This window comes from Poecilia formosa, unplaced genomic scaffold (genome assembly GCF_000485575.1).
Source record: "Poecilia formosa unplaced genomic scaffold, Poecilia_formosa-5.1.2 Scaffold154, whole genome shotgun sequence".
NCBI classification, from domain to species: Eukaryota; Metazoa; Chordata; class Actinopteri; order Cyprinodontiformes; family Poeciliidae; genus Poecilia; species Poecilia formosa.
Window position 1 is genome coordinate 683,200 of NW_006800093.1, and position 23,760 is coordinate 706,959.

Consider the following 23,760-nt stretch of genomic DNA (forward strand, 5'->3'; position numbering starts at 1 on the left):
ATAGCCAAGCGCTCATGCAAGTTGCAACAAATTTCAAACTTGGGTCATTAAATGAATAACACAGACTCTGAAAAGACCAAGAAAAAAAATATATGTGAATGTAACAACTAGCCTTTTCATAAGCCACATTGGACACACTCCTGACACCTCTTTGAGTTCTGAATAAAAAGGTGTCGGAAATAATCCTCAGATACTTTGGTCCGCAATAGAAAGCTAGGTATAGTTAGCAACAAGACTTCTGTCCAACAAACAAGTCTGTCTAACAACCATGTCACATTTGCTCCCCTATTTCATCTGTTCTGATGCTCAGCATGAACTTTAAAAAAATGCCTTAATGCATTGAGTTGTAACCATGTGATTGGCTAACTTGCTATTTTGGTTCACATGCAACTGAAAAGGTGCACCTAATAAAGAGGCAAGTGAGTGCAAAATAAAATAAAAATAGAAGGTTTATTTTAAAACAGGTAAACATGAAATCAAGAAAGACAATTAACAGCATCACTGTTTCAAAGTGTTTATCAGCTGAAGTTTCCAAATCTTTATTTTCTCAGCTGGAATCTCATTGTGGGCTTTTACCGATTCTGTGCCAGGAAGGAATTTGAAGAGAAGAACTCGGCATCCGGTTGGAGTTAGCATGTTGTTTCTGTTTTGTGTTACATCTGCGGTCTGATCCAGGACTGAGGTAAGTGTGAGCTGATAGGTACCAACAACTGGTATGTGTGCTCATTACTATTGCCTGGAACATGTATCTTGTCTGGACAGGCATGAAAGGGAGGTTTGTAAGGTAGAAGACTGGGGGGAAAAAAAAGGAGAAAAGGAAGGTCAATCAGGGAAAAATTGAGAGGAAAAAGGTTAGAGTGAGGAGTTAAATGAGAGAAGGGCAAGATCCAGCTGAAAGAGATAAAGGCCTTTCAAAGCAATGTCTGGATAAAATGCTTTGCACTTCAGTTAAAGAGCTAACGTCTCCCTTTATATTCACATAATCTTTTATAAAAAGTCAACACGTGTACTAACTGCTGTGATGCTTCATAAAAACAAAAGCTTATCCTAAAGACCACTCGATAGTGAAAGAAGCGAAGCTCAGGTACGTTCACTCCGCAAGAATTTCTCTTCTCAAACAACTCTTTACCGTTTGAGAGTGCTTGGCACAGACTCCACTCCTTTTATTTCTTTGTTTGCTCTTGGCCGCCTCGTCTTGTTTTCATGAACTGGCCCTTTAATCCTTTCTAACCGCACTTCATGCAAACAACATGGGGCACTGACGTATACGCTGGACAATTGCACAAACACAAACATGTCCTAACATTTACAGCGGTGATTGAAGCCGAGGCCTGAAACCTAAGGAGGGTTGGAACGAGCCCGTTTTCCCAAGAGCATGCAGAGTGCACGTGTGTGTATCTGAACAGTGGCCATGTGTGATTAGAGGCATGTTCTGGGCATTGTTCTTGGCATTTGGAAGCATCACATCTGATATCACTTCCGCACTGTAACAATAAACCACGTCAGCCCCCTTTCAAAGAGTGGACAGAGAGTTCTGGACAACGACACCCGTATCTGAAATTCGAGACGTCGAGCTGAGGGGATCTTTTTTATTTTTTATTTTTTTTCTCCGATACGAACAAAAACGTCGACGAATTTACTTGCTACAAAGGGTCGTCCTTTAAAAGGCTTCACAGCCAAGAAGGGTTCATACGAGCAGGTTTAAAATGCGTTGCGACGTCTGAAAAGAGGTGGAAAAATAAGCTAATCAAATGAGTCATGAAAGAGAACAACAACTGACACACTTGGTGAGTTGAACTGTAGAATTAGTCACGGACACGGTCGGAGGACCCACGAAAACAGAAATCATCGCTCTCAAACGCACGCAAACCATCCGTCCAAAACGCCACTGGTGACATAAGTGCCGGTGTGAGTGATCATTAAGTGACTGTGGCAGGTTGTTCTTGCCCAGGCTGCCCTCGCTGCATCTGTTCTCTATAGAGCCTCATTAGTGGAATTCCTTTGAGAGATGATGGGCAGATTGGGACGAGGGTCCCAGACTTCTGCTGTCTGTGAATGTGACAGAGCTCATAACATTCAGGTCTGGACAAGATGAAGAGGAAACCTGAAGGAAATGCTCTGATAGGAACCCCTGACCTCTTAGCTAATGAACTAATGAGCCCGACTATGGGGAGATAAAAGGCAAATCAGAATTTCTTTCTTTTCTTTTTTTAACTGGAAAGTATTTTTAAATACAGGTTAAATCTGATATTCTCTATGAAAAACAATCTCAGTTTCCTCACTCACTGACAATAAATCAGACTGAAGTTTTTGCAAACATTTCCTTTGCAGAATTGCCTTTCAAACTGTACAACCGTTTAAACTGTGTAAACTTTTTTTTGGTGTCCTTCCACAAGCTTTCTGAAGTAGTTTGCTGAACATTTGGCCAGTTATTCCTCAACTGTTTTAGATTTTGTTGGATACCAAGCAATACCAAACATTTCTAGTGGCGCAAGAGGAAATATTAAACTTAAGGATGATTGATGTAAAAGTCAGTCTCAATGGCTTTGGTTAATTTCGGACAGTCGCAATGCATCTTTCAGTATTTTTATTTTTTTTTTTAAAGCTGTGTACGGCAGCCGGTGGCAGAAGCTGCTCCGCTACCCCAACCTATAATGTCTAGATTTTGTTTACTTCAAGTTCATTTCGGTTGCATGTCTGCATGGAAACAGAAAATAGAGCAATTTGATTCAAAAATATTCTAATTTATAAAAAGAAAACTTTGCCAAAGAATGTTCAGCCCACAAAGTCATGAAGCTTCATGAAATGATCTTATTTGGAAAAAAAAAAAATCAACAAATTCCACTGGATTTCTGTTGCGCCAAAAATCCTGTGATCTCAAATATCAGAGGAAAAAGAATAAAACTTGTCCTTCTCCCACAGTTTCTATTCCATTTTCCCCCCCATATGTTCATCCAATTCATCTCAGTCAGTTTTAGACCACTGAATCCTTTCCCGTCACCAACGTTCCTCTGCTTGATGGCGTTCACGTAATCAGTTTGAGTCAGAGATAAATTTTCATAAACAATGAGTGACATCTCCCAGCTGGCTTTGATTTTTCTAGCTGTCTTAGCAGGTCAGGCACTTCTTACACCGGATCACAAAACCAGAACATGATACCTTGTAAATCCCAGTGGACCGCTGGGGGTTGAACACTCTCGTCCTTATATTGTGCACTCAAACACACACAAAGGTACACGCATGAACATTTAACAGAAGTGAAACTAATGGTATGCATGTGTATTGATATGGTGGGAAAGCAGACATTTCCCTAGAACAATCTTTAATTATTGCCAAATATGTATTTTTATTTTTATTTTTTTAATCTTTGATTAAAAAAGTTGCAGTGGGGTCGAAGATGTCAGGGTATGTTCCTGCTACAAATTGTGTGAAACACCCCCCACCCACCCCCAACGTTCCACTATGACAACTGGATTGAAAAGGTGCTAGCGACAGAGACTCCCATCACTGGTGACGAGTAAAAAAGCGGCTGAATTGCAACAAAAATGTTACAGTTTCACTGAAAACCAGCATTGCTTTGTCCTCGAGTCACTCTCGGTCATCTGCTATGTTAATTGATTAGAATATCACGCACAGGAGGATATTCATTTCCAACCAGAACTAGCGTGAAGTGGCAGCACTTGTGAGCGATTGTAGTTATCACTCTAATTCGTACTCAAGACACTCAAGGAGAATAGAGTAATTTGTATTTGTTCAAAGAAGTCAGCGATTTGATTGGAGTGAAAGTGGAACTGGAATGGATAAAAGCGTGTTGAATCGTCCATTATATGCGGAGAATGAGGTATTTCTGAAGCTCATCTGTTTAAGATGCTTGTAATTTGAGGAGACCCCAGTTTGATCCCTGCTGGTGTCACCACATTTGTTCAAGTTTATACCCCAACTTTAGCTTTTAGATGTCTACAAACAAATTGTCCATGTGGATATTGTTCAGACACCTTCTAATTAACACCCAGTCAGTTTCCATGTAAAATGAGTCCAGATACCAACATAATTGTCATTCTTTCCAAAATGGAAACATCTTTTTGTAAAACACTGCCACATTAGCATTATTTCTTTATGTTCAGCTTGGCGTGAATGATGTGTCATGTATGGTACAATTTGTGTATTGTTCTCTTTTCATTTTCATCTCCGTATTGCACTTAAACCGATTGCTATTCGTCTCCCTAATTTGCTATATTTAAAACAGAAATCTCTGGAATTAATCCAGGATTACAGGCACAAGTGTGGAAAAATATAAAACTTTTACGCAGGGATATAAATTGTATCTAAAGTGCCACATAAGTTTTAATTAAGGACACATTGGCATTTTTTGTTACCTTCCAACTATTGAAAAATCTTAAGCAAGTTTTCCAATAAAAGTCTAATACTTTTACATGATGAATAATTGGCAGTGATATATGTATATTTTTTTATTGCGAGCCCCAGTCAAGACTGCTGCATGGAAAACGTGTCTCACCTTTGCTTTTTGTCAAAATACAAAGCCATTTATTGATTTTGCCATAGCAAACTATTTCCCCAAGTGAATTACTCAAAACACACAGTTAACCATTGGCAGGTACTGCAAAATCTAGCTGGATTTAATAAAATGTGACTGCCGACTTTAAAACAGGCCTCAACTATGAAGTTTAGCTCTCCCCACCTATTCCCATAAGACTACAAATATCCATGTAAATATATCGGATTTGTTTAAATCTTCAGCTCGCAGTTCACGCAGTTGCTTAGACCTCACAGATGCCACACTACATAGCAAGAAATAAAATAAATAAATAGAAATAGAAAACAGCAGTTTTGTTTTACCATTTTATTGTCCTTCCATTATGGCCGTATTAAAATTGTCCCACTTCTCATTGCTTTAAGAGTTTCATTCAAATATCTCAGTGTCAGCTTGCTGGGGAATTGCATCCAGATGTGGCATCGGTCTGGTGTACAGTCCTTCAGACCGAAAGACACAGAATAGGTGGCTGGAGTTAAGGGGGACAAGAAAGAAAGAAATCACGTGGCTTTCGGCACGCTTCAACATCCACTGAGTAAACATAACCCTGTTTTGACCCGTAGTTGCCAACTTCCCCTTAGGGACTCCTGCAGGTCCATTAGACATGTTCAGATACCGCAGGCTTAACCTGCCCTTTTTCAAACTCAATAAGTGTCCCTCAGGAAGAGACGTTATACTGCTGTACAGCTACAACAAACTCCAACAAGGGTCTCCAATGGTAAAATGCAAACAATTTGGACCTCCAGCAAAGAATGAGGCTCTCTTGAAGTAAAACAAATCGAGCCTTAAATTGGGTTTTGATTTTTGTCTCCTTAACAATATCCAGCTCTCACACTGTGGGGTCATGGAATGATTCCCAGAAGATGTTGCACTTGGCTTCTAAAAGGTTTCTGTTCAAATATCCACAGCAGAACCATGTCTGAAATCACCCAGACCTGTTAGACGTTTGGGGGCATTTTGCTACTATGGTTAGTTAGTGGTAAGTTAGTGGGCTACATTATTAAAAATAATAGTAGTAATAATAATAAAAAGTCTTAGCTGACCTCTTCTTTTTTCTGTTTATTGTAAAACTAAACAGCCAAAGCAGTTTACTGTTAAACAGCCTGACCACAAAATAGATCATAGCATTGTGCTTTCTGATACCGCCCAAGGTTATAGGACCATATTGGGAATTTGTGATGAGTAATGTGATGACAAAATTTAGGCGTGCCCCATCATTCAGCCCTGAATTACCCCTTTTCGGAAAATACAGTACACACAGTACAACAACAACGACGCATAAATCCAAGATTTTAGGACAAATTAACCTCAAATCTCAGAACAAATCAGATTAAAAAAATACTGTTTTTCATAATGATCATGGTTTCTTTCTACCTACCTATCTGTCTATTCATTGTCTTCTGAATATGCAAGATTGGATCCCAACCGCCTTGGACTCATAGGATCTGACTTTCATTGCGCCAATCTCCAGTCAGGCTGCAACAGTGCATGAGGAAAATCTTGCCATGAAGACACCTAAAGAGCCATAAAATCTGCAAATGATAAGAATAATGGTCTGAAGGGTCACATGTAGTTGAAATTCCCCACCCAAGTAATTTCTTTGGAGTCACTATCTAGGGTCTCCAGTTTGCCCTCAGAAGCTCATCCTCACATTTTCAGTCTGTAACCTAATTTTGTTTAAGAGGCAGCAGTCGCTCTGCAGGCACCATCAATCGCTTTACAACACCGGCAATCAAAACAGAATAAGGACTGCAGGCACTTATTTTTACATGCTGGAGAGTAATTATAGAATGTTTGAAACTCATTGACGTTCTCTCTGTGCCATGCATCAGATTCCTTGGTTACATCTTATTGATTCCAGCTGTAATGGGGTCTATCCGTTGCCGCAACAAGGTTTATATTTATTCAATATCAAATTTAGAAAGACTATTTGCTGGAGATGGAAGATGGATTTACAAATTTCACCCTTTTTGCTCTCATCAATTGGTAGATCATTTCCTTGTATCACATCCGCTTTGATATAAAAAATATTTTGTAGAATTTTGAAGTAGGAAATAGAGGTCTTTGGTGACGATGAATTAATCCATTGAGGTTTGTTCGAAGTTGAAACGGTCATGAGAGTAAACAAATTGCCGCAGATTTCAATAAAACAAAGGCACCAGGTACTAGCTGTAAAGTCTGACTAACATTTGAAACTCATGAAACCTCTCCAGAGAAGCAAAAGAAAACCGAACAAATGTATTATTTCTGGGTAAAATGTAATATCCATTTTATTTTCTATCAAACAAACCAGCTTTCTTTTTTTTAAATCGTGACAATAAGATGAAATGCCAAATTAATTGAGAAAATAACCTGACGCTGAAACTGTTGTGATGTAGCTATATTTACCATTTAACCATGTTATGAGTCCATATATACATTTGGAGCGCGTAATCTCGCTTTTAGTCAGTTATTATTTTGTACATTTTCAAAACAGTGTCTCTGGCATTCAATCATTGCTTTGAGATTTTTAAAATAAAATAAAAAAAACAGCTTCAAATTTGTTTCTGCAAACATATATGTTGAGCATCACATAATATTTAAAGTAATCAAATATGCACTAGAAACCTGAAGTCACATTTTCCAGTTTAAATTTAGCAACCACACGAATGTGTTAAAGGTCAACTTTTCATCTAATTATACATCAAGCATGAAATAATCACCATGTCAAAGTGATTTGGGTCTGGAATTAGATGAAAAACATCCTGACAAGAGGGAACCATCTGAGAATTAGACTCTTAGAAGTTCCATTGTTGTAAAAAGGAAAGTGTTTACTCTTTCCATGGCTCATCACTGACTGTGATTGGTTAATTACACACAGAGCAGGAAATCTACAATCGGCTGTCTCTGCCTCTGCAGATTTCACATAGCGGAGAAGTTATTCTCAGACCGCCACAAGATTATCTGGATTCTTGTCAAGGCCTTAAAATGAAAACCACAAGCATCTGAAGCACTTATGTCGGACTCTTGACTAATCAGACAGCAGGCTAGAAGAGTAGCCGGCCAGTTTCTCACAGGTACTTTTTCTCAGGCACCACGGAGTGGGTTTGACTCATTCACAAGCAGCCGCTTACAGCACAATCAGACCATCTGCCAAGAAACATTCCAGTCACTGGTTTTCTGATTTCTAACCTACCCTTCTGCGCCCAAAATAATGTCTTTGTGCTCATTGTGGATTCCTCGCAAGTTTATACGGACCACTGTGTGACTGCTTGTGAATTATGCTGAGGGATGATAAAAAAAGGAACGACTGGTTTTTTAATAGTAGCTCTGCCCTCACATAAAAACATCCGCAAAAATGTTACGAGTACATTTTGGAAGTAGATATTTAGATAACTGCTAAGAAATAAATGCATGAAATAATTGATTTCACGTAATGCTAATAAATTGGATTTTTTTTTTCAAATATAAAGACCAAATAGCCTTTGCATTACTGGTTTTGATTTTTAAGAAAATGTTCAATCATGAAAATTAAGATGAAAATATTTCTTAAATCAAACGCATTAGTGTCACCACCATCTTTAATTTAATGGGACAGTAAATAATGTCCAAGTTAATTATGAAGACAAATATTGTTGGCATTTATTAACTACACATTATTTAATGTGTTATAGAAGCGAAGCTGCAGAAACAGCCAAATTTCACCCAGTTGTTGAGAGAAAACAGTTCAGTGTAAACAGTTAAGTCTGTTTTTTTTTTTATGAAAGAGTGGCGAGAAGGCCAAAGGAAAAAAAAAGTGCTATGAAAGACAGTAAGTAGTCGAGTAAATGTACAACCGAGACCACAACTGAATTTTTTGGCCTACATGCAAAGCGCTGTGTGTATAATTCTTAGTGGTGCTGTGGGGATGCTGTTCTGTAGTTCAGACAGAAAAGATTCTTAGCGTTAATAGAAGGCTGAATGGGGCTACATAAATGAATAGCTATTAAAAACAAGAAATATTTTAATCTCTACCCTAAACGCACAGCTAGAGCTACATCAAATCATATAAAAGTGTTACTTCCAGTTAAAGTCCAGACCTAAATTCAATTCAGAACCTGCTCCAACACAAACGATGCTGAGCAAAAGTGTACACCACACTTTCCAGTTTTTCCCTCAGATTTTGAAAACAGGATGAATAAATCCATCCACTTCACAACTGTACAGTAGTTTGTGTTGGTCTGCAAAATCCAATCTTAACAAAATCCTATAAAGCTTTTGCAAAAAAGAAAAAAAATAACATTAAGAGGGGTATACATACTTTCATACGTTTGCAAGCCACAGTACATAACATGATTTTAAACTTTAAATGCTGCATGTGTTGTCAAAGGTAAGATAATTTTCCACAATTGGACTGAACTCAGTGTTGACCAACCCCTCAAGGTCTAAACTTTCAGCTGGGGTTGATAAAATGCCACGTAAAGAGTTCAAATGTACTGCACACAGGATATAAGAGGTGAAAAATTTTAATACTGAAATGGAAGAAGCAAACATCATCTGTGGGAGCAATTGAAACGGCTGGATATGGCTTCACTGTTTCCATTTCAGTATTAAGATTTATTCAGTAGGACTCTTGTTGTTGCTTTTTTTTAAGCTAGAATCATTAAACATACTGCAAAAAAAAAAAAAAAAAAAAACGGACCTCAAAACCAATACCCTTAATTGACTGACCACACACATCCCTGCCAGCTCCCCCAAATCTAGTAACAACCTGAACAATTAAAAGTAGTTTTGCAAGGAACAATGTGTAGCCACTCTCAGGGGCCACTGAAAATGCTTATCTCCAAATTACTTGCAGGGTTCATTGTAAATTGGAGCCCAAAGCCGACAGAGTGGTGGACTGCAAGATTCATGTCTCTTGGATAACATAGAGGTGATTCAAGCCCAGAAATGTATCGTCACGGTTCAGATGATCTCTCTGTGATCCTAACCGCTGACCCAGAAGAACGCAACACTGAAAAACACCAGGTATGTAGCCGCAGCTCTCGTTTCAGATTCCTCCGTTGTTTTTATTGCTGAACCACTGCCAGATGGAAATGGTCCAATTGGTTTCTTTGTCTTTTTCTATTTGAGGATTGATTTACACTGAATATTTCATTTATTTTCAGGGTGTGAACATCCCACTACTAACATTTAACAGTCCTAATGCTGACAGCATTTACAACTTGCAGGTCTATCGAGTCGTCCAAAGAAAATCTTTCCTAGCCTAATCTTAACAAGAGACTATGGCCTTAAAAACTGTTGTAGAAATCGAAACTGCACGACACGTCAACACCTATGTCAGTGGCAAGTCAGCAGGTGTTTGCCCTCTCGGTTCCCCTCCTGCCCCCCGCAACTGGCCGAGCACTTCTCTCCCACCAAACACGATGACCTGCAGTGAAAGTTCAGCTGTCTTCCGCCTTCTAAGGTCATACGAGAAGCGCACAAGTGGCAAAGCAATCACTATTAAAGAGGACGGATCCGGGGCAGGGGAAGAGGGCTCGCACATGGGAAGAAGAGCGGGTAGCTCCTCAGACAAACAGGGTCATTAGCACTTCCAGAGGGAGTCTCAGCAGGGGGTCAGGACTTTGAGGGTTTGATCTCAGCGAGAGCGTCTGAAGCTGTGAAACGTGGGGGCAAACGCAAAACCGTGGGGAGGGCCGCAAATGGTAGAGCGATCACAGCGACTGCAAAGCTTTGCTTTCAGAGGTCAGGTGGCTTTTTCATCTCCGCTAAAGGTGTTTGGAAAAAGTGACGTGCCGCACAATGGACGGGCGCTGTTGTAATTGACGGAGACCAGGAGACAGGTTAATGGTATTCTGCATATGTTACACAAAGCACCTGGAAACAGACAACAGAGCAGAAGAAAAAAATTGAAAGCAGCAAAGATGTCTGAGAGCTTGTCCTAAGACAGAAGGATGAGGAATTGACCACAGTAAGCAATGGATGCAAAACTGTCAGTCCTAATAGGCAAAAGTATTGCAGTAGACTGCTGCTTCAGGAGTCCGGGAGAGAACGCTGCAATGATCAACACAGGGGAGCCAATTAAAAAGCAGACTCTGGCAGCCAACCACATTACCCACACCCTCATGTGACACTGGAAACATTTCAGAATCCACAGAGATGACTTTATATTTTATCTTTATTTTCTCTAAAATCGTACCCAGCATTTTCAGTCTTCACACTAGAGAATATCATCGATCTACGGTCTCCAGTTCAATCAATGAACAGTCTTATTTCTAACAGAACAACTTGCCCTGGCTCTCGTTACAGCGAGAAGAGAGGAGTGCTGACATTACTTCAGTCTTCTGATAAGATGGCGAGCCAAATGACGAGGCCACTCAGGTGGAGGAGTTGAGCCTGAAATCTATTCTGACGATAACAAGTCTCACTGAAAGTTTCGTGATGCCGTTGCCCGCAAAGATCAAACACCATCGTTTGTTTCTCTCTCACACTCCTAAGACTGAGTTTGTCTTAGTTCTCGGTTGCTTTTTTTCTCACTAATTGGAGTGAAGACCCACAGATATGGGATGCAGGGAAGTTCATTCATAGTTGTCACTGGAAAAGCTGCAACAACCGTTGCAGAAATTCAGTGGTTCTCACAATCTTGTGATATCACAAGATTGTGAGATCTTGATGATGCCACAAGATTATGTGGCATCATCAAGATAAGACAACTAGGTCTGCCAGGTGACCGGGAAGCAAACATGCTGGCACACTAAGTTCATTCTAAATGCAGTGGAGTTATTTCTGTGTGGGAACATCGGTGCTGAAAGAGTAACTATGCTTGGCAGGAAACTAATTATATGTTGTTTATTGTCGGCCAATCAAAGGGACAGCTCAAAAAAAGCTCGTTAGTTCGAGTGATTGAGGCAGTTGAACTCAGCAGAGAGCGTTAATGCATTTCTAACGTGACAGATCCCGAAACATGAAAAACAACGAAATAGAAACAAAAAGCTAAAAGCTTAAGTGTGACAAAGAAGGAAACGGAACAAAAGAAAGCAAAACTCTTAGTCACAAGACTGTATGTCTCTTAATTATTCACCATTCGCACCCCTCAAAACACTGGACATATTTTATCTCACAACTCATATTACGAACAAAGAATTAATGTGCACCATCTAAAATCAAATATATCTTTAATAAGATGTAAACGGAGAAACATGATTAAGGTTTTGAAAATGACACGGCCGTAGTCGGACATCACTGAGGTCTGGAAAAGTTAAAATCCTCTCTTGCTGCAGTACATCAGTCCAAGAAGGCAGCTGGTTCATCTATCACCATTTATCCCCTGCAGCCCTCCACTGCCATGCTTTAACATCTGTCAGACACCATGCTGAATATCACAGATAGCCACAACTGTTCACAAAGCTGCAGCTTCTCTGTTTGATGACCGTTCATTGCAACACATGTAGGTCATTGAGCTTGTTGCAAGGCTGACATCTGCTCAAAACTTCATATAAATGCATGTAGAAAGTAAGGGTTATAGCCATTAAAGCTGTTCTACAATTGACAAACATGGACGGGTCAAGGTTCAAGAAGTCAAGAGGTTGCTGTCAATCGTCACATTCGTCAGGAAATAGCTTCTGCACTCACATCTTCATCTGTTGTTTTGAGTTACGAGCAGCTCTGATGCATTGGTAAAACAAACATGGCTCGCATGCGACTCTGGAATTCGAACAAAGGTTTAACAGGTCGTTGCGCCGCCAAAGCTCGGTCTCAATCACGAGTTAAAAAGATGAAAACTTTGGAAAGGCTTATGTTTGGTAAACATGCATGCAAATGTGTCCAGTAGACAATTTCCATCGGGATGGAGTTACCCAGAACTGAATTCCATCCGAATGAAAAACAAAAACACGTGTCATGACCTCCGGGGGAAGATATGAATCTGAGAGGTGGGGATGTTTGAATTATCGTCAGTGGGTGGCAGGAAACTTCTCACCATGCACCATTTCAGGATTGTCCGGAAACGGCACGCAGACAGAATCATCTTCCCGGTGAGGGGGAATGTCAAGCTGCCGGGTTGAATTCCTTTCCCCTAGTTTGGAGATTGACCTCCCTGCCCTTTGCCCCACAAATCTTCAGGTCCACAGGTCCTTCAACTGTTGAGGACCAGGATGGCCGTCATAGCTCGTCGAAAGAGATGAACAAACGATTTTTCTTCTTCTCGTCATGTGTTCATGTGAGTCTTTAAACGTTTTTTTTTTTGTTTTTGTTTTTTTTGCTAACATTCAGAAGCAAGCAGAACAACAAGCAGGCATCATGTAAAATTTCTCCCTGCGAGTATTATGGGAATGTATACAACCACACAACAATGTATTTTATAAGATGTGTATATTATAGTCCATAAATGTGACGTAGAGGATGAATACAGGGTTTTCAAATTTGTCTGAAATAGAGTGGAATGCATTTATCTATTCATCCCCCCCGGGTCCTTCCTTCCCCATCCCAGGCCACCTCCCTCCATCCACTCCATCACACATGCAGGGCCTTGGGGTGCAGGTGCATCACTAATGTATATGCCGTCACGTCACAACAAAACCAATTGATGTTGGTGGTCTTAACATCAGAGGAATCTTTTCAAATATCCAGGGCATAAAGACTTTTTGCAAGGCGCCGTATGTCTTGTTCAAAGGCAAACTCCTTGCTGGCAACCTTCCCTCACCGTTGCAGACATGTACATTTATCAAACTGTGAACTTTCGCTTTACTGTTACCTCTCTCCCACTCAATTTAACTCCCTGCAATCCCTCCCACTCACGCCTCCTCACTCTATTACCACGTCTCCTCTCTCCGTCCCTCACAGGGCTGCTCTAGTCAAGAGGATGAAACCGTTCCATCAGCGAGTGGCGCCTCTGCTGTCACTGGCATCAGACAGCTCTCGAGAAGGCCGTAATTAAACAACTCGAGCTCTGGTAATTACTCTACAGGGTCCATAATTACCCTATTCACAGGCTACAGGGGGGGAGGGGCTGACTACAAAAAAGTGGGAAATCATAAAGCTGTGCGCCAGTGTCACTGTGGAAAAGTAGGAAATGAGAACATAAATGCACACAAAAGGAGGATCATGTGCTGAACGCGTGTAAATAAAAGGAAAAACCTGGACAAGAGGTTTTTACTGAAACCTGCTAACTGAGGTTTACTGAGATTCAGGTGTAAGCAGCGCTTTGGTGGTCAAGATACAAGTACAGTACCTACTTTCTAAAACCACAAGACTAATGTACCCACAGTAACTCCTTGAAACTTTACCAAAAGGTTACAATCTATCACTCCCATCATACAGCGTTCAGGTTTATATCTTACACAGATCAGCGCATCCCCTCTCTGTCTCAGCATTTTTCAGTACAAGAGGAGCATTGCTGCTCTAAGCATATAGCTCTTTTTCCCTGAGGACGTCCTGACTGGGGGTGGGGGATCAATGCTGCGCTCCAACAGACACCGCTGTGTCGATTCAGCACATGACCAGAGGCCCGAGGTAAAAGGCAAAGGGAAAAAAAAGAAAAAAAGTGACATCTCAACTAAGTCTGAGGAACGTATGGCTTCACATGTGAAGGTGATCTTTCTGCTATGGCCTCTAGGGGCCACAGTAGACAGGATCCGTCCTTCGGTGGAACACTGCAGTACGACGAGGCACTGTAGGAAAAAAATATATGTTAAAGGCCGAAATGGATTCAGACAAATTCGAATTATTACAATACATCAAAATTACATTCAGATTTAATTACACAAAATCTAAAATCAACTTGGCAGTGGAATGAAATCAAATTGAACTGATGAAGCAACTCCAATAAATATCAATTAATCTACCAAGGGAAGTCCAGATAATTACTTTGAATCACAGACTTTGGAACGACCGCTTGCTGTACGCAAACATGGGCTGACAGTAGAGAAGACGTGTAGTTTGAATATTTTTCTTGTATTCATAGCCCTTAGACCTCATCACACTTCATCACATTGCGACTAAACTCTAAAGCTTAATTACATTTTATTTGACAAACCAATAACAGAAGAATGGTGAATTGTGTAACAGTTTGCTTTTTTTTTTTCTTTTTTTTTTAAACGGGTATGTGAAAAATGTAACATCTATAGGCAATACCAACCTCTAAGTTGGTGATTATAAAACCACTAACTTAAACCCAAAGTTTTTGAGGTTTGCTGTAGCAGTTCTGCAATCCCTATTGAGAAATGTTTGCTGGCTGGAGGCATGGACTTCGTTTAAAGTTTTTAATGGCTGGATCTGATTTTACCCGAACGCTAACGTTTGGCCTCGACATACGCAATGCACCAGCTTGATGAAGCCTGCCAGAAAGCGGGTGGACTATAAACAACCCTGTGGAGAGGAGGGCCATGACATCTTTGCCAGCAGTAAAATGTCTTAGGCATTCCCGTTCCTCCGACTTTAATTGCTGAATATTTGGAAGCGTGACCAACACGGACTGAAAAACTTTGTTCACGTTCTCTACAGGCAGACGGCAAATTTTAAAAAGCCCAGAAAATCAAGGTCATTTAACACAACTCGTGCTCAATGTTAGCAAGGCCCACACAAAGTAATATGTCAGCAAACTGCAAAGGAGCAACTCAAGTATTTTGACAAAAAATGTATTCCTACAGCAAAATGTTGTCAATTTGCAATTTCTAATATCTACTTAAAATTTCTGGAGGACAACACGTTGGGAAACATTCAAGAAATGCAGAAAGCAAACTCATTTTTTTTAAAAGGTAATCCGATTCATAAGATAGAACTTCGTCAACCTCCATTATGTTATTGTCCATCTTCATTTACATATTTTTTTAAGTACGTTCTGCTACTCAAACATTGCTTCCACCTGGTGGACGTAGGCATGCTTGAATAGTATGGATACAGTTGCAAGGCACAGCAGGCTGGAAAATGAGTTTTCTTTGTTGCTTCCTTGATTCAGGGAAGGATGACGTAGAAAAGAGATCCTGCACTAAGCATCAGCCAAGTCGCAGTGGAAACTGGGCAAACTTTTAATTTGCTACAAGATAGAATTTGTATGGAAACTATCCAGCTCATCCTTAAACTCAGTGATTAGTATCACCCGTTTCTTTATAATTCACTTGATGTGAAGAATAAAAGTTTCTAAGATCTGGCCTCTCGCATTAATATTAAACAACCTAATTGAAGACAAATTTATTAACTGAGTTTTCATTGAAAAACACCGACTAGTTCACGCAGACACACCTAGCACCTTGGTTTTTTTTTTCCCCACTCCCACAAAGCAGCATCTTTAGCATGCATTTGGCATTACTTCTTGTGTGTGCTGGAGGATCAGAAGGGGACATCTGCTGTGTGTTGAGTGAGTGAGGAGGACTATTTGAGGGAGCGTGTTGAGGACCCTGATTGATGTTGCGCACGGTGGAAAGTCCCAGCGGCCCCATTAGCAGCTACAGTCTACATTAGTGTCACACCAGTCAGCCATGATGCGAGACTGCTTCACTACCACAGCCATCAGTAACCTGCGCGGTCCACGATGTGACACTCGGGTATGAATGAATCGAATGCAACCCCGTCCCCTTATGAGCACCAGTGGAAACCAAAGACACGCTGTGCTTTAATGCAGCCTCTTGTGAAACTGCTCCCATTTTCAGCAGTTCACATTTGGCATTCATCAAACTCTGTGTATCGCCTTCCCAGTCTTGAGGTCGGTTCTCACTCATAACTGTACACTTGGGATTAGCAAAAGTTGAATTCTTGTCGCTCTCCTTTAACTTATTTACATGAAAACAGACGGGGGTATCGTTGCTCCGGGCTTCCATGCTTTGTTTTCCTCGAAGTGGCCAGATGCAATGTTTCATCACTTCCTCTTTCTCCCCGGTGAAAAATGATACTGGCCTTATTCACAGGTGCACCGTGGATAAGATATGAATCACAGGAAAAGCTGTGCTTTAAAGGTCAACGTATACTTGTGTGCTGAGCAACCGCACCCCAGAAAAGTTTTCAGAGAAAGAGATAGCTCAGTCTTGAGCATTCCCACAGCCTTCAGCATGACTAAGTTCCCCACAAAGCCCCAAGGACCATGCCATCTGTCAGGCTAATATTTTTTTTTCACCTCAAATAAAATGTTTCTGGTGCCATAAAAGCACTAGGAATAAGAAAACACTGTCCTATAAAAGGCTTCATGTAACTACCTCTCCTAAAACAATTAGCTGCAAACATGACAACAGCACTCTGATGTGTTTGTGGAAAAATGATGTATTCTTTCAATCTCATTACCCTGATCCCTCCTTTGCTTCCACGCTAGTTCCAACTCACAATGGAGCCGTTTGTAAAAGCCCGAGAGGGAATTTTAGTTGACATAATTATAATGATCTGTAACTCAACCAAGACAAACGAGCTCGGGTATTTAAAATTCCACACTAACTCGACTAAGGCGAGACGAAATGTATCACGTTATGACAAGACAAGCTCCTACTCAGAATCAACGGGGGAGAGGGGGATTATGAATTGTTAATAGATGAACAAAAACTGTGAAAACATTGTATTTACCTCTGAACATTGAACCTGACCAATGTGGAACACCTATGAAAAGAATCTGGATGAATACTTTTCCACTTTCACACTTTTAATGTTTTGTCTCATCTGTCTCAATGACAAGCTGCAATGTTTGCTTTAGGATTTTATGTCAAGAACAAACCCAAAGAAGCTCATAATTTTGAGGTGATAGGAAAGTACATGATTTTCACCTCTTTTTTTTTTACAAACTCAAATCTGAAAACCTGAAGGTGAACCTAAAGTTCAGTCAGAAGTATTTTTGATCCTCTCATAAAATGTCCTCTAGTTTTGCCCTGCATTTAGCTAAATCCACCCTCCCATCAACTGTATTTGTTGTATTTACAAATTCAGATCCATGTGCCAATTTTTCTTAAAATATAAAATATTGGCACTTAAAATTCAAATAAAAGACGTGCAAGATTGTGGTTGTAGCAGGACAGAATATGGAAAACTGCAAAGGCACTATAGATCCCACTCTATATATTGTCACCTTCCTATAATAATGGCCCAAGTCACTTTTTGCAAAAAGGAAGTTTGACAAAAAAAAGAGAAAAGAAAAGAAAAAAATACTCTCTTTTTGCCAAAAGATGAATTAGACAAAAATGTCATAGCACTTAAAAAAGCAAAAAAAAAAAAAAGACCTGGGCCAATATTTTAGGAAGGTGACAATTTGTGTCTTTTTACAATGTTGGCCTTAGTTTTGATTTGCTACATATAAACACATGCTGCTTCTGGTATTTCTCTGTGCGACACAAGGGAATTCATAAAATCAGCAGGAAACAATATATAAGGAGAGACACGGTTCACCTAAGCAAACTTAACTCCAGCTTTAACAAAGGGAACAAACTTTAAAGAAGAATTTTTTTTGTTGTTGTTTTTGACGTTAATCTCAACTCCACAGGGCTTCACAGTGGAAGCAAAGGAGGCCAAAGAAGTCAGGCCAATTATGCTTGCTGCATGTTTTGGAAGGATTTTCAAGTCCTGTAGCGGTTTCCTCTCATTTGCCAGCAGTTATTACTTCATTTTATTATAAAGAATGTTGTAAAAAAAAAAAAAAATGCTACAACCACACCAGCCTTGTAACTACATAAATCAAATTTATTATTCAAGAAGAGAAACATTCAGGAAGATGGTCAGTAAACAGACACCTTGCTATTAATCAAAGAGATGCTAATCTTTCTCTTATAAACCGGCAGTAATATTGTTATTTGTAAATAACCAATGTCCTCTGAACACTCCTTGTTCAGGACACTGCTTTTTAACACAAACCACAGTTTGAATTATTGAATTTTAATTATCCGCACCATACGTGTTAAGCTTTGACAAATTGAATAGAAATGTTAATCACTCATTAATTTCATGTTTATGTTTGTGTACTGAACAGGAGGTACACAGCAGGGTTTTTTTTTTTTTGTTTTGTTTTGGCATCAATCACCAAGATCAACCTACATGGAAACACTGAGGTCTGGAAAGGAGACAAATAAATGACCATACATAACAGGTGCACCCCACTGGTTTGTGTGTTAGAGGAGTTCAAAATGAAGAGCCAATCCAGAGCTGTAAAAATGTCAGCTAAATTTGAGGGTTCCTTCGTTTTGCTCATGTTGAAGGTGGTTTAAATTTTGATCGACTGCGATTCCTCCGTGGAGACAGTTGCAGAGTTGAGCCAAAAGGCCGCCCGCTGTGAGCAGCATGGCAACTTTAAAGCCCCCCTTCAACGATACCGCAAATCTACTTCGACAGATGTCTGAAACACATATTCCTTCAGCCTTTGGCGGACAATGAGCAGAAAGCAGCGAGCAGCGGAGGATAGCGGTGTCAGTAATGAGAATGGATAGCAGCTCGGCTGAACTCTCTGAGCCCCATTGATCACACGGATGTGAAGACTGATGGACCTCGGTGCGGGGTGAGTGCAGTGTGCATGTTCTAATTCTTCTCAGATCTATTCTCATTTGGCCCTGTATTGACAACTTCTCCTCCTGAAGCCTCTGTTGCACTAAGGTTGGTTGATTATTGTACAGAAGAAAAGAGTAAACACTCCTTTTTTACAGCTTCTGGGGGAAAGTTCTACATTTTGAAACGTTTAAGAATGGATCCAATGCGTCTCTCTGAATGTCAGAGGATAAATGATCAGTCTCTACTTTGTTTCCCTGTTTGGCTGTGTTTAGCTTGTTGTTCACATCAGATATTTCCATGTCCAAATGAAGAATTATGTTTAAAAACGTGAAAGGAAAGAAGTAGCACAAGGAAACTGAAAGGTGAAGAAGACCGATTGAGATAAACCTGGAATTCCAAACTCTGGCGTCAACACAGAAGGCAATGGCCAAACAAGATGAAAGTAATGATAGCAAAGTCGTCAGCCCAGATTTCAGTTGCACAAAATTAAGATTTAGATAGTAATTTATCCACACAGGAGATCAGAGAAACGGTTGTATGACATCAAACCAGAACATATAAACAGATTTAAAAGCAATCAGCGGCGAGTCCAAGCTTCCTAAAATTCACCCCAGTGGGGGAAAAAAAAACACTTTTCAGAAAAAAACTGCAAACTAAAATATAAAACTTTTGGCAGCCTTCAGGCAAATGTTGCAGTTCACTCCAAGCTAATGCTACACACGTAGCGGTGAAAATTGAAGATAAAATATTCAGATCACTATAGAGTTTTTTGTTTTGTTCTATTTAACTGACTAAAAAAAAAACAATGCTACTACAGCTTATTAGCAGCAACAAGGCATTTCCTAATCAAATAAACTTTATCCAAATTAATGTTTACAAAAAAAAACATCTAGTCGCCTCACTGGTCTGGCTGTTGTGCCAGCTAAAGCTACTAGCTGTGGCCGTGGTATGAACTGTGTTGGATCTCCCAATCGTCAGCTTTGGGATGTTTCTTCCCCAGTTAGTTCTCCAGTTGTTTTAATGAGGAAAGCAAATCATTCACAAATCAAGCCAGATTTATGAAAAGTGTCATGACAGCCACCATCCCATACATGGTCAGGGCCTTCCTTTTCTCAGTGGTTGAGACTTTATGGGCTATTTATGTTTCAGGAAAAAAAAATTAAATAAAAATATATCCCACTTGGAAAAACAATGAAAAGGCCAATTGAGATTTATTTATGTTTCATAATTTTAGTTTTATGTACTGCGGCTTTCTCCGTTAATCTAATATTATTTTGACTTCCATGCTCTGAAGCAACAGCGTGTTCACATTTGATCAAACGCTATTAAAACGTGCCATTTCCCTTCCTTCTCCTTTCCCTCCGCTCCACACCACATAAATGTCATGCTAGTCTTTGTGAGCATTAATCTCTATGAAACTGGGGGCCCAGTCACTCTCCAAAACAAACCAGTCTTGTTGAACTGCTCCCCTGCTGAATCACAGAAGCTTGGCAGAGCTGATGGAACCAGGAAAGTGAGGACGAGAAAGAAGGGAGCGAGGGAGGAGGGCTGTCTGTCCATTTCAGGGATAGTGAGGCCTGCTGCAGCAGCAGTGGGGTCTCCAGTGGGAAAAATATCAGCGGCGCTATGGAGTGAGGCTGACACTTCCATCATTATCAATGAGAGGAAGAGGCCTGTCAGAGCACACAAAAGAGGAAAAGACAATCCCTTATAAATATAGGAAGGAATGGAAGGATGGATTGGGGAAAAGCAAGTAGGAGGCAAACAACACATAAGGAAGAAAGCAGACAAAGAGTAGGATTAAAAAGAAAAAAAGGATTTCCAATTAGAATTTGCAAAAGAGCAGGAGAGAGCTGACGGACGAGGTAGATAACGTGACACAAACACACTGGAAAATTAAGAGAGAGATACGGAAAAGATAGCGAGCTGGAAAGACAAAGAGGAAGGCACAAAGAATAGCATGAGTGAGCATAAAAACCGCAAGCCAGAGAGATGAATGACTTTCAGAAGAATGAGGCAGAGGAGATCAATAGGGAGAAAACAGACAATGGGAGACAGAATTACGTGAAAAAGAGAAAAATGTCCTGTCACAATGGCACATCAGAGTCCGCATGTGGCACCACTTGATAAGAAGTGTCTTTGCCACTTTCCACGCTGGCACCCCGATTCCCTCCTCCTCCTCCTCCTCTCCCCATCGCAACCATCTGCGCCATATAAACACACCAAGCTGTCCGTCACCGACTCGAGCTCGCGACACTGCCAGTTTTGTGACATCACCCAGGCGTCCAGTTTTCAGCATCCGAGGGGCCCGGAGATTGGTGACATCATTAGCCCGCAAGTAGAAGGTGCCAAGCACTTACTGAGGAGGATTTGAGTCATGTGAGCTGGGATGCCATCCAGAGCGGCCTAATAGTTATTCCACTTAGGCACATCCACGTTCACCAGTCCCCCTCCTCATCTTGCTCCCCTTAACTGTCCCCCATCTTTCCATCTCAAGCTGCTGTGAACAGCTGTGGGTATTTGAGTCTGGCTCATGCACTGCCCAGCGGGGCAGCGACCCGCCGGCCAGGAATGACGGACATCTGACACAGAGGAGATGGCCGTTGAACTCAGCAGGGCAAAAGTTAGACTCATGGATGAATGACTTCTAGATATGCACACACGCAGGCCAATGAATCCTTGAACCCTCAATGATAGCCACTGACACCCAGTATGGAAATAATGCAAAAGATTTTATATCACCTACACAACTGTGGTTGACCGCTATACAGCAGACATCTACACATAGAGAATAAGCTGCATGAAAAAGGGTTTTGCTAATAAAACTAGGTTTTTACAGAGTGCTGTGTCCATGTATTTTTTATTTTTTTTTTACTGAAAGTTGAGTGAAGGGAAAAAGGAAAGTCAAATCAGTTGCGTGCACCTGTAAGTTCAACAATCTCACCGCTATGATATGTAAAGTCTATTCTTTCAAGGTCTTTTGCATGTCTTATACGATTATAGGCACTCCTGCCAAAGATGTGATCAACCGCTTTAAAATAAATTGTTACAGACAGTTAAGGACCCCGAGGTGCCGCTGTTTGTTGGATTTCTCCTCCAATGAGCGTTAGAGGTTGTCATTTAACTCATTGAGGTCTGCATGCAATCTTACCGTCTGTTCTCTCTGCTCATTAGGTAATGGCGATTCTTTTATGCAAATATTTAAAAGACAAAAAAAAAATGATACTGTTCCTCATCAAAACTTGCTTTAACCTATTCATACTTTGAGAAGAACGAAACAATTTTGGATTAGTTAACCCCCCCCAAAAAAACATCGATAATGCCATTGATGATCTATGGATAACAGATCAGGTGTTGACCTGAAATCCTCCATCGGTCCAGAAAAAGAGAACCCGGACTTCTTTGACTTTCTCCCAGACACGAATATTTCCTCCTCACAAGCTCCTCCTGCACCGCCTTGCTGAATTTAGGAGATGCTAGTTCTTTCTCAGCCCGGGCAGGTATCCAAACGGTCTCCAAAGGCTTTGATGAAGTGTTCTGTCATGATGTCAGCCTTCCTCCAGCTCACCTGGGAGCTCCCTCACCTTTAACAACACCTAGCTGAGTGAAAATGAAGACCAGAAACAGAAACGAAGGGGAACAAACCTACTCTACACTCTAAAATACTCTACTATTTTCTCCTCTTTTCCCTCCTTTATCCTACTCTTCTTATAATCCTCACCTCCTCCTGCTCACTGGCTGTCAGCAGGTTAAAAAATGGCTCGACACAACCGAGGGAGAAACAATTACTCATGGCTGTATACGCAGGCTGTGTAGACATTGGGAGCCCTGTACTCCATTGCGATCTCTGGGCCATGTGTTTCTAATTAAACGGTGCACTGGAGGAATTATCAAAGCTTAGGATTGCATAATGAGCACTGGCAGAAATCTGCGGCGGGCGGCGACACACTTTGTCTCGAGAGGCACACAATTTAAAATTTAAATGGAAACGTGTCAGTAAGTGTCTGGCAGATGCTATCTTTTTTGTTTTTGTTCCCCCCCGTCTCTGAAAGATGGGTTCTCGAAGAGTATCAGATATTTTTGTGCCACAAAACGCAGGCTCAGGCTCAGAGAGGGGCCAAAGAGTTGATTTATTACAGCATTTTTTTCCTGCCGGTTCCTATTTATAAACACAATCCAGCCTTCAGATGCCGATTCCACGCATGTGTGACGGTCACTAACACCTACCCTGATTCTCATCATCGTCACACAGCGCCAGTTGGCCGAAGACGGGCACGGATGATTTAGCTCAGCAAATGGAAGCAATGTTCATCGTCACACAGAAGGACACTTCTGTAATAGACATCAGGCTGGCTTTTGTAAAACATCACACATGAGCCCGCAATACAAAGCGGCACGTACACATGCACGCTTAAATCCCGGTCTCCATGGTGATTGTTTTAATGCCCATGTGAACTTGCCCCCTTCATCTGTTTCTGTTTGTAGGGGGAGAAAAGAAAAGAAAAGAACATATATAAAAAATAAAAAATAAAATATTCGTTCCAGAAACACTTTACTATTTTAGCTCACACACTATATTTTGAGTAACATGAAGGAGAACAATGAAAGCTAAAATGAATGTTAAAAATAATTCAGCGGGCAGTTACTTCTTTTTTAGAAAACATATAATCTCCAAAGTCCAATTTGGTTTTACCGCTTTGCCTCTGATCAAGTAAAGGTTCCCACTTTTTTTTTTTTTTAAACAAAGAAAGAAAGTAAAACCTGATGTACCGCCGCCTGTTTGGTGCCAAGATGGCCATTTA

At 40.6% G+C, this 23,760-nt stretch overlaps 1 long non-coding RNA gene across 3 annotated transcripts in view; it reads left to right on the plus strand.

Annotated features, from left to right (window-relative positions):
* Positions 1–321: 321 nt before the first annotated feature.
* The window catches only part of LOC107837589 (uncharacterized), a 30,906-nt gene continuing 7,467 nt past the window's right edge, over positions 322–23,760 (plus strand). Inside the window, exons 1-4 of one of the 3 annotated variants that reach the window (XR_001663625.1) lie at positions 322–419; positions 552–682; positions 9,369–9,538; positions 13,355–13,463. This is a non-coding gene — a long non-coding RNA (uncharacterized LOC107837589). Of the gene's footprint in view, positions 465–551; positions 683–9,368; positions 9,539–13,354; positions 13,468–23,760 lie in introns of those variants that run through there. The other 2 variants (XR_001663623.1, XR_001663624.1) reach the window with 2 other exon arrangements.